Here is an 11,949-nt window from a genome sequence, read left to right as displayed (position 1 = left end):
TTTTATTGAACAAAATGGCCTTGATACATTCAAAACAAATAGCAACGGGTAAACGAAGCAAAAATCATCGAATCATGTGAAGGCATACGAAATGCGTCAAAACATAACATTACATGCTTGTATTGTATATCGGCAGAAATGAGTATAGTCAAGCTTACGATACGGTCTGAAGATATCCTAGAGTTATAACGAGTAACAAGACATCAGTTGCCTCCGTGGCGCAATTGGCTAGCGCGTTCGGCTGTTAACCGAAAGGTTGGTGGTTCGAGCCCACCCGGGGGCGTTTTTTTTTCAATATTTTTACATCCATTTTTATCCAAAATTACCTACAGGTTCCAACAGTAAAATAATTTAAAAAATTAAAAAAATTAAAAAAAAAATATAAATCCAAACTTCAAAACTAACCAAATCAACTCATCGACAAACTTTTTAAGACATCCGTCACCAACACCAAACTCAAGAAACAAAAGTAATGAATGCATAAATAAATTCTAATCTATTTGATGCACACATTAAAACAAAGACGGAATACTCACCGGAGCTTTCCGAGGAACCTCATGTAGACATGTCACAGAGCAATAAGATTTCCTTACTGTCTGAATATGATAGACAGATAGTAAAGAAACTCGGAGCAGAAGGAAAAAAATATTCATCGAGCACAGCGTGCAAATGAACACTCGGCGTGCAATCGTTCGAACACGAGCGTGACCAGAGAAAGTCGAGTGGCGAGCGACGCAAGGCGATGCAGCTCGGCGGAGGGCATAGCGATCGGGCGATAGGAATTGAAGTTGAAAGGCAGTAAGAGTACAAAAGCAGCAAGGTATCGGCGAGCGGCGAGGGCAGGTCAGCGCAGCGCTGAAAGGGAGTAAGTTATAGGAGCATTGGGAATAAGCAGTTTATTATTAGGGAGATAGGATAGAGGGCAGCGGCAAGCAAACAAGCGTCGAGAGATCGCAGAATCTGGCGTTAATTCTGGCAAGGCGGCTCGTAGGCGCCGCTCCCCGGGGACAGCAACACCGCACTCGCGCTGCTGCTCCTTACAAGGCGCTCGCTCCTCCTCCGCCCGCCAGTCTCGCGGCTCTTGTCTGCGCGCACCTCAGCCGCTATGAATCGCAGCTGTTAATTAGTAGCAACGACTTTAAACGGACATCTGTACGGGCGCCCTCCCCACGCGCTCTTGTCTCGCTCTTGTCTCGCTCTTGCCTCGCTCTTGCCTCGCTCTTGCCTCGCTCGTGCCTCGCTCCTGTTTCTTATATACATGCTGCACGCCTTGCTGGCTTCTAACCCTTATCGAATCTCTCGTAACTCGTGCCCGCGCTCTCCGCCGCTCGGCTCGGCTCTATCTCAGCCTGCCGCGGTAATTCGCTTCCAATAAACTCACGGTTACGGGCGGTTTCGCCGTCGCGCTCTGCTCCGACGTTGCGCAGACAGCCGAGAAATCTGCCGGCGCGAAAAAGGCGCAAAGTGGCGCGCGGGCGACCGGTCAAAAATCAGCGCCGCCGCGCTCTGCCGTCGGCTGTCAGCCGCGGCTCGAGTGAAAAGTCGCGGCGCACGAAAATGAATTCCCGTCGGCGCGCGCGCGCGCCCCCGAGACGGACGTGGCGGGCAAAAACTGCGACGGCCGCCGCGGGCCGCGCAAAAGGATTGCTCGTGGGCCGGGAAAAATGAAGGAGCCGCCGCGACGCCGGTGCTCGAGCTAACGAGAAGGAGACAAAAAGCCCGCGCGGCCAACACATTTTAACGTCAGAATGAAAAATATGACGCGCACACGTCGGCCGCCGCTGGTCGAGAGGGGTTGCGCCCCCGGCGCGCACAGCTGCCAGGCGAGTCGGGCCAGATGGGCAAAATCGGAAATAGGCAGCACGCAGCGGCTCCGGGTCGGCCGCTAGGCCGCGCGGAGGAGCGCTCCGGTCGGTAGGGTAGTCGGGCCGGTAAGGCATCGAAGGCTCGCGAGCTTATTATCGACTGGACGAGCGAGTGCCGCGAGCTGCGGCTCGCGTCGCTGCCCTCTCGGCTGGCTTCGATCAGAGCCAGCATCCCGTCCCCGGCCTGAATGATTCAGGTGGCGAAGACGCCCGACAATCGGCCGGCGATACGCGTCGGCCTCGCAGCCACCGCGAGCGGGGGGCGGACGCCGCCGCGGCCGCCACGGCCGCGCGCCTCAATACCCTCGATACAAAATTCTTTTGAGCGCCGCTGAAAGCGCCCGTAGGAGGCGCGTGAAAGGAAGCCGCCCGCTTCAGCGTCGGATTTCGAGGCAAGTGTGTGTGCAGAGCCGAGCGAGAGCAGCTCTCGCTCTGTGAATGTAACGGCGCGCGCGAGGCAGGCGCCTATAAGCCCCCTCCAGCTAATGAAACATAAATTATTCAATCGGAATCAGCCGCCCGGACTTCCTGCCTCTTTCTCTTCTCGCCTGCCAACCCCCCGCGCCCTGCCCCGGCTGCGCCTACCTGCGCGCCTACCTCTCGCTGCTGCCGCCTGCTCGTCTTCGGAAAGCCGTCGGCTCGCGCGTGTGCCGAGCCGGCGCTGTCGCCGATCACTGGATCGGCCGCGCAGCCTCCCCGAGCGCGCCGTCGCTCTCGGCTTCAAATACGAATGAGCCGTGAAAACGACGACTCGCAAGTTCGCCTGCTGCCAAGTCGAAAATCGAGTGCTCATTTATTCATGGCCCCTCCCTCGCCGGCTGCCAAGATGCCGAGATGCCCAGGCTAAACAGATATCGAGCCCCGAGCCGCTCATTGCCCAACTGGCTGCGCCGACTTGGACGAGGAGGACGACGCCGCCGCCGCCGCCGCCGCCGACGACGACGACGACGACGACGGCGTGCCTCAATATTTGATAATGCGCGAATGGCGAGGGGAGTCGTTGTTTCGTTTGGGTGGGCGAGTCGGCAGCCTCGTTCGGCTGTTATTGGCGAGGAGCTGATCGGATGCGGGCCTCGAAAGTGTGGGAGCGCGCGACGATCGATGTCGGCCGCCCGTATTTGATTGCTTAATTAGCAGGATGACCGCGGCGCCGGATGCCGCGAGTCCGGAGTCCGGAGTCGTCGTCGGCCGCCTTCCGGCTTGGCGAGAGTCGAGAGCGCTATAGGGGCATCAATCCCCGGGCTCAATTACCCTTTGTCTTGGGCGCAGCTTGGTCCACTTGTTAAGACACCGCCACTGTTTGTCTTGAGGGCCGACAGCGCTTCTTTCCGTCCAAGACGCGCCCCAGCCAAGACGAACTGGCGGCGCTGCTCGCCCCCGCAAGCCCGACTATACTGATCGCTGCGGTCTCTCCCTGCGGAGCGGGCGCCGACGCCGAGCCCGATTTTTCCGAGCAGACGCGCGCTCCGATAGAAAAACCAGTGGAGCGGCATAACTGGCGCGCAAACCCGCGCAAAGCCCCGAGCCCGCGTGTAAACATTTGCCGTGGATTTGCCAGCTATTCAAACGCCTAAATTCTCTTAAGAATTCGCAGCGCCGCCTCCCTCCCTCGCCGCCGGCTCCTTTTGTACTGCCAACAATTGATACTCTTCCTCCGCCGACAGACAAGCAGATTCCGAACGAACAAACAATACACGCAAAATCCGAGAAATCAGCCTCTCCCCCTCCCCGCCCCTTCTCTCTTTCGCCGTTTGTTCCGCTGCCACTCGACTTTGGCCAATCTCGCCGCGCGTCGCGCGTCGCGCTTCCTGGCCCTCGGTGCGGCTCTTCCGCTGGCGTATCGAGTGCCGCGCGTCTGACCGTTGCGGGCCTCGTTCCACTGGCACAAGTCCGAGCCGAAGGAAAAAGCGCTGGCACACATCCGAGCCTCGGTCCGCACGAGGCCACGGCCAGCCGGGCGGCTTGGCTGGCTGTCTCGCGTCGGTCGCGGCGCGTCCGTCCGTCCGTCCACGCGCAGCCAGCGAGCGGACGGCGAGGTGGGTGTCAGGCCGGGGCTGCATCGCGCTATATCAATCACCGACGCGCTCGGCGCACAGCTTACTCGCGCTCGTTTAGACAGCGAGGCGCGTGGCCGGCCGATGCCCCCGTCGCTAATTTATGCCCGTTAATTATGAGCCGGCGTCGTTGCGGTTTCGCGCCCAAGATACACTTGCGCGGGCAACTCGGAGAAAAAGCCGCGCCGAACGCGGGGGATGAATAATTGATGGAGGCAGAGACGTGTCGCCAAGCGTCGCGGCGGCTTTGACGGCCAACCCTTTAATCGATTGCGCAGCTGCCTCTCTCGCTCTCTCGGGCAGGCGCTCCCCTCGCGCGACCAGCAGCCGCAGCGGCGCCGCGCCGACAATGCGCCCCCGAGAGCGCCTCGGAGCTTTTTCCGCGGCACCTCGCGCGCGAGATACGGCCGCGGCGGCCCGCTTTTTCTATTCGCCGCGAGCGCGCCCGCCAGAGTTATTATTTTAATTTGTCCGGCAGCCGCTGCCAAGCTCGTGCTGCAGGCCGTCTGCCTGGGCCGCTACTTAGCTCGGGCTTTTTTCGCGGCGCCCGCTCGCCCGGCAAAAAGGAGCCCCGCGCGCGGACATTAAGTGCATTTGTCGCCGCGAGCCAAGGCGGCCTTCGACGCTGCTCTCCGCGCCTATGACGAATCGTCGCGGCGGAGGCGGCGGAGGCGGCTGGGATCAGGCCCCCGCCTCTCCCTGGGCGCGTTCATCCCCTGATATACCGAGCGAGCGGGCGAGCTCGAGCGATTCCCACGGCGGATATCGCGAGCCAATCTTTCGGAAACCAGCCCCAAATCCGAAGGACCTACCGCAAGAGCCCGCCCGCCCTGCCGCTCGCCCGAGCGCGATATTTATAGGCTGGATTTAAAGTATAAACCGGAGAGCAGATACTCGGGCGGGGACTATCGCGCGCGAGTAGCGAGACGAATCGCGCGAGCTTAGCGCAGCCGCGGCCGCGCCGCGTGCTCCAATTAACGGCCCTCGGCTGCGCGGCTTTTCCGGCTCGCGCGCGTCGCGCTGCCGAAAGAGCGCGGACTCGGCCGCGGCCGCCACGCCGAAGGCTCGAATTAAAGCGCCGGTTGATTTAGGATTTGGAGCCGCAATCGAGCCACCGTCTGCGCGCGCCTCCACGGAATACTAATCAAAGATATACAAATGCCAAGGCTAATACTTGAAATCCCCTTTAGCCAAGCGGGATCTGGAAATTAAATTATTGGATTAGACTATGGCTGGCGAGGCCAAAGCCCATGAGTCAGCTAGCGGCAGTCTCTATTTTGCATAACGCCACATCCATTTTTCTATCGGCATATTCGGCTTGATCCGCGCGGCGGCGTCGGAGGCGGCGACGGCGGCGACGGCGGCGACGGCGGCGGCGGCAACTCGGGGGAGTTTTTTCATGCCAATGATTTTACGAGCGCGGCGCTGCATGGCGAGCGCGGCAAATCAATATTTTATCGCGCGTAAAATTTTCGCTATTTATTCGCGTATGAGAATTTAAATGTCGAAATATGACTGGGCTCGAGTCGATTTTTTTGTTTTGCCCGGCTGCTCGTCCTCGTAATCCGCGCATGATTTAGAGCGGGGTCGCCCGAAGTGAAGCGCGGCGTCGTAAAGAGCAAGAAAAGCAGGAAAAAGAAAGGAGGCTGGCAAAAGAAGCGGTCGGGGCTTTGATGAAAAGTTGCATTCGATTAGCGGCGGAGCTGATGTAAAAGGTTTGCAATGGGGGCGGCCATGTTTGTCTGCGGCGAAAAATATATGATCGCGGTATTTTAGAATAACGAGGCCATTAGCGGGAAGTCGTGCAAGATGAAGGAAGTAATGGCCGAGTTCTGCGCCGGCTCGGCTTTTAAAAGGCAAATTTGTTTTTGATATTAGGCTGCTCGCGGCGGCTCTCTCGCTCTCGGCTAATTTTAATATTTACGAAGCAGCTTCGGCGGCGGCAGCTTAGGCGCGGGCGCGCGCGCGCGCGACCGGGGCACGCGTCCTCCTCCCGGGGCGCCCACCTGACCACGGAGAAAACAATCTCGCGGGACGGATGCGCATCTCTCGGGCTCTCGCTCAGGCCGCTGCACTCGATATCTCCAAAGCTAAGAACGCGGATAGCCTGCGATCCGTCTTCGGCAGCCGGGGAGGCTGTTTCGCCGGCAGACGAGCTGACCAAGAAAAACGAGCATCGGCCCTGGGAATACGTTTACGAGGCTTCTGCGCCCGGTAATTCTATTAGCCGAGGATTTTCGGCGATCAATCGGCGCGCTGGCGACCCGGCGAATTCGCCGAATGGATTCCTTTGTCAAAAAACAGCAGCTCGAAGGGGCGCCCGTGCGGATTGGAGCGTCGAGCGCTGACGGAGGTGATTCCGCTGATATCACACACATCACATTTGCATGGGCTTTATGAAAATTCTATAGTTTATGGAAGCATTCGTATGTATTATCGCATTAGCATATTCAAGCGGAGACGCCAATCTCAATATTGGATAGCTGCTCCTTCGGCTGGCTCTCGCTCTCGCTCCCGTGTATCGGGTTGTTTACTAGTTGCCGTTTGCCCGATAACGGGGGGAGTAGTCTCGGCTGCGCGCCTCTGTCCTCCTTTTCCCCGCGTAAACGCCTCGTTTTTCTTGCGTTATCCCGATCCGATGCCAATGCGCGATACCCAATCTACATATGGCCCTTTTATCGGCGATCCGCCCGCTCGCTCCCGCGGCTCCGTCCTCTCCTCCGTCTGCCGCGGGCAGAGCCGCCGCGCCGACGCTCGTTCGCCGGGGCGACGGACGGCTCGGCCTGCTGATTCGGATCGGTTGATCGGACCGGTCGTCGCGGCCGGCAGCGACGCCGAGCAACTTTCGGCCGCGAGCCGGCGAGCTGATAAGGAGGAGCGCCGACCGACGGCCCGCTCGGCCCTTAATCTGGACGACTCGCTAACGAGCCGGCCGAAGCCAGCCGCGCATCCGAGCGCGCGACTCCGCTGCAACTCGGCTCGCCCGCTCCATTAAGGATTAACGGCCGACATTAGGCTCCGCGCGATAGCTGCCTCGGAATAAGCACAAGCAAGCCGATAAATCAGCGCCGAGTAGATTGGCAATGGGGATGCAAGCTCGCGCCGCCGAGGAGGCAGCCCGCACATGCCAGCAGACGCGCTCGCATCGGCAATACACTCGGGAGCGCCAACTTCCCCCGTGCGTCGAGGCGACCTCGGCGGCGCGAGCGGCACAAAAGCATATTAGATATTTGGAATATTGGCTGGCGCTCTCGGTGTCGGCCCCGCCCCGCACATTCGTCTTGCCGCGGCACGTGGGCTCGAGGCTCGCGAGGAGCGGCGTCGATGGCCGATCGATCCGCGGACGCCCCGCGGATGCCCCGCGGATGCCCCGCGGATGCCCCGCGGCCGCGTCGGGAACCCAGCCGCTCGTCCCCGCGCAATTATTCGCCGGAGAATGGCCGACGTTTATCCGCAAAGCGGCTCTTTCTCTCATTAAAATATTTCTGCGGGCTTTGCTCCGGAGCCAGGCCTCTTTTTCGCTGGCTCGCGCTCGCTTCCTTTTTCAATTATCCGTTTCGCGCGCGCGCAAAAGTTTGAGCTGGGCAACTCGCGCGGCAAACGGCAAATTAAGGCAACACGCATGCCGCTGCAGCCGGGCGATACACCTCGACTGTTCCATCTCGGGCTGTCCGCCAGCGAAATTTCATTGCCTCGTTTGGCTTCTTCTTCCGCCGAATGCAGGAGCGCTGCCATTTAGACCTTTCCTCGCGCTCGACTCATCAGCTTTGTGCCTTTGCCGAGGCGCGAGCTCGATTAAAGTGCCCGGAGCAGCCTTTGCCGGGCGGCGCGCGGGCAAAAATTGCGCCGGGCGGCGCGCAGTTTTTGCCTCGGCGGCAGCGGCACGGGCCCGCAATCGCTTAGCCGGGGGACGAGTCACGCGCGTGCCGACAATAAGACGAGCGCGCGCGCGCGGCGAGGCCGAGTCACGCGGGCGCGATGCGTTATCGGCGCGAGCCGGACGTGTCGACGCGTCAAACAAGGCGAACAAGGCTGGAGGCCGCGGCGAGCCGCTTCGTCAGTCGCGTCACGGCGCACGGCCGGCACGCGCCGCGGCGCAACGAGGACGTACTGCCGACCATATTTTAATTCTTCGGAGACAACGGGCGCGCGGCCGGGGCGGGGAAGGGCAGGGAAGGGCCGCGGAAGGAGAGCCGCCGCGGCCTCGTCTTATTCGGCTACGCTGCGCGCCGCATAATATTTAATAATTATTTCCATTAGGCTCGCTGAAAACTTTGCGGATAGTTTATTAATTTATAGGGCCGCGCAGCTACGGCGAAAGGGTTGAGCAGTCGCGTCGCGCGCGAGCGCGGCCATTCGTATCAATTAGAAGGCCCTCGGCATCAGCCGCGGCAGGCGCGCGCCTCGACGACGACGGCGCGGCGAGAGCGCGCGAGAGCGCGCGAGAGCAGCCACTCGTCGGAATCGAATAAAGCGCGCCTGCCTCCGCGGGCGGCCAGCCTCAATTGAAAGGCCGCGCGTCTTCCCTTTTTCGCGAATGCGCGGCGTGTATGTGCAAATCGCGTTACGCCGTCCCTGCAGCGCCCGGCCGGCCGCGGCCTCGCGCTCGCCACCCGAATTAAAATAAATACATATCTTAATTAAGCCCCGGACTTTCATCCGACTCGCTCCCGCTCTCGCTGCCGGCCTTTGAAGCATCCGGCTCTCAAGATTAGCGCCCGCGCCTCCCCCGCGCCGCCCCGCGCCGCCCCCGCCTCGCGCCGCCCGCCTTTTATGCGCCTGCTCATTTTTTGCCTTTGACCCGCGTGCGGCCGCGGCGATTCGAACGCGCGCGCGACTTGCCGCTGCGCGTCCTTTGTTGCGCCGGCTCGAGACTCGGGCAACAAAAGAGCCAAGATGCCACGAGCGGAGCCGGCTAAGTTTTGCCAGCGGCTAGGTAAGCCGAGTAGAAGGCGTTTGACGGCAGCTGCAAGAATCTCGCTAATTAGATATAGAAGCTGCCGACTAATTGTAATAAGGCGGAGTCGGCTGTGCGTCGCGGGCGGCGCGGGCGGCGCGGGCGGAGGTCTTCTTGGCATTTGACACTCGTTCGCTCGTTCGCGCGCCGACTTTGAAACGGAGCTCGCGACTTTGTGATTTCCGCGAGGCTTGGCTGCGCCGCGAGCAGCGCCTTTATTATTAAACCGCCAAGCCGAATAAAGAGGCGGCACCGCTCGACACTCGCCGGCTCCGTCGATTTCCGAACGATCTTCGACCGCTAGCTCGCAGCCGACGCTGCCGAGGATTGCCACAGATAACAAAAATACGAGGCAAGTTCCTTCGCCCATAATCTTTCGCGGGCTCTCGCGGCTGACATTAGCATAGTAATGAATATTATTACATTTGGGTCGGGGCGTTCGTACCTATGCGCCTTCTCTCTCTCTCACTCTCTCTCTCTCTCTCTCTCTCTCTCTCTCTCTCCGTTTAATTCCATCCCGGCGCTCGTAAAGATAATAAGCGCTCGCAGCTCGCAGCCATCACACTCTCGCCCCTGCTCTCCACTTTTACAGTCGCTTTAAGATTCTCTCTCTCTCTCTCTCTCTCTCTCTCGTCAACCAGTAAATATAAAGTTGGCAAAGTGACAAAGATAATTCTAATAAAAGCGCTCCCAGAGCCAAGACTAGCGCGGGGGAAAACTCTCGGCCGCTTAATTTCTGACATATTCCGCCGCCCGGCATTGCATTAGCTCGTCGCCGCCGTTAAGCCACCCCGCCGCCGCCGCCGCCGTCGCCGCCCTTCGTCCCTTTGTGCGCGCTCGCTCCGCGACGAGTGCGAGCCATCGACGACAACGGAGGTGGCAATTGGCCGTTCTCTCTTGTTCCCGATGTCGTGGGCGCTGCTCCGCCGAATCCGCGGGCGCGGCCCGGCACGTCGGCAAAACTCCGGCTGTTATTACGCATAAACGCGTAATGCTGAATTATACGCGGCGCTCAGCTGGCCGGGAGCGCGCTTGTTAATGATAATTAAAAGGACTCGGCGCGCGGCCGGTCCTTTCCACGCGAGAACGAGTGGCCTCCGACTAATTAGGCGCGTGCACTCGATCGCGCTCGAGATCGCTCGGCGGAGCGGTGCCGAGGGCGCGAGCGCGGACGAGGCGCCAGCCAATGCGAGTGCCGATGGGCGCGCGCGTAAGCCGCGGCGCTCGCCGCATCGATAAAGCCGAGGCCGCGAGGCGTAAAGGCGCCTCAGCCTATGCTAAATCTGATTCGCGACTGGCGAGTTACGACAGCGCGCGCCGTATTAGCCCATAAAATCTTGAGTTTTGTTCGCTCGCTCGCTCGCTCGCTTTCTTTTTATACGCGGCGGCGCAGCAGCGAGCTGACACTCCTTGCCGAAATGACAAGCGTTTTTGCGCAATTGCCGCCAGTTTATTTTTACAGCCTGGGGAGATGCGGATTTTTTAGTCGAAGCATAAAACCAAAAACTCGTAAAGGAAAAAGGAAGAAAAGGCGGCGAGAATATGCCAACTGAGAGGCAGCCAGCCGGCGAGTGTCGGGGACGAGGAGGCCGCGAGCTCAACCCTTGCTTCATCGGTGCTCGCGCGCGCTACGCTGCGCTGCCGCAGCCCGGGGAGGGGCGACAATGGGGCTGGGGCTTCATTAGCCGTCGCCGACGCGCGAACGTGCCTTCAGCTCGCCTCGACTAATTTATATTTATATCTGGCGCTGTGCTCATAATGCATTTTTATAATCTGTCCTGCCGGGCTGGCTTTACGATAGGGCCAGGCTCGCTCCGATGGAGGCTCGTCTTGGCACGCGCATCCATCGCCGTAATTAGATATGCCGCCTACCTTGGCCGTACGTGTGCCGATTGCCCATGAATATTCATTCGCGTTCGCCGATCATGCTTCTCGAGCCTCTCACCGGCGAAAAGATTATTACTACCGGGGACTAGTTGTCGCATTTGTACGCAGGCGTGATGATCCGCGCGATCGTCGGAGCAGCCCTGCGAAAGCTAAAAGCTCGGGGCGCCTTATCGGAGAAGGCATTAGCAGCGGAAAACTGCCTGGCAAGTATTCCAGCCAAGTATAGGCGAGGCTGTGCGAGGCCGCGCGGCTGCGAGGCTGCGAGGCTGCGAGGCTGCGAGGCGAATCCGCTTTGGCGTCGCGCGCCGCTGCATCGTCGGCAGAGCCGTTTCTCGCTCTTCTTCCTCCTCTCTTCATTTTCCTTTTTCCCTTCTCCTTCGTTTTTCTCCTCCTTCTTCCGTTTTTTCCGGAGAAATTCGCCGCCGCCGCCGCAGCAGCTACATCAACATCGAGCAGCTCACTCGACGCACTTATCCGAGTGCTGATTTATCCGCCGGGGCTAAATAATGAAGCGCGAGATATGGCCGAGGCGCATCAATTCATACGGAAACGCGATGATTTTTCAGGGTATTAACCGGCTCTCGCTACGCTGGCTGCCGTATTAATAATAATAGTAAGTGAGCTCGTGGGGGTTGGCTTGATGACGTGCTCGCGCAAAGCAGCCGGGGCAGGCCGAGGGGCGCGGCGACTTTTCAAGCCAGATACAAATTACAGCTCATTTTTATGCCATTTTAATATCGCCACGCGCCATTAAATCCTCCTCAGCCGCCCGCGTCTCTCCTTGCTCACTGTCAACTCGCCGCCGCGCTATTCTCATTAGAGCCGCGCGGATTTTTTGCTGGGCCATCGCTTCTCAATGGCAATCTGCTCGCCGGGCTGTTTGATTTGTTGCCCGGGCGCTCGATGGAGCTCGCAGGATCCACGAAGCGAGCTGCGGCGGCGGCAGACCGCGATTTAGTGCGGCCCAGCCGACTGCCGAGCGCGCACAAATCCGCAAGTGACCCTCGGCCTCGCGCCCTCTCGCCCTCTCGCGCGCGCCGGGCTTGCGGCCTGACCGGCCAACTTTGCCCGATGGGAAACAAACGCTCGGGGCCGGCGCGCGCGAGCGATATCCGGCCGGCCGCGCGCCCTCGTTAACTGCGCCCGAAGAACAACCGGATCGCCAAATAAACAGCACGGCTGTCGG

The 11,949-nt window shown here is 59.8% G+C and overlaps 1 non-coding gene across 1 annotated transcript; it reads left to right on the top strand.

The window, feature by feature from the left end:
- The first annotated feature begins 209 nt into the window (after positions 1 to 209).
- Positions 210 to 283, top strand: Trnan-guu (transfer RNA asparagine (anticodon GUU)). The gene has a single exon. It is a non-coding gene; the product is annotated as a tRNA-Asn (tRNA).
- Positions 284 to 11,949: the final 11,666 nt, after the last annotated feature.

This window comes from Phymastichus coffea, unplaced genomic scaffold, assembly GCF_024137745.1.
Source record: "Phymastichus coffea isolate CEN01 unplaced genomic scaffold, Cenicafe_Pcof_1.1 PCOF00164, whole genome shotgun sequence".
Taxonomy (NCBI): Eukaryota; Metazoa; Arthropoda; class Insecta; order Hymenoptera; family Eulophidae; genus Phymastichus; species Phymastichus coffea.
This window is presented reverse-complemented; position numbering and strand designations above follow the sequence as displayed.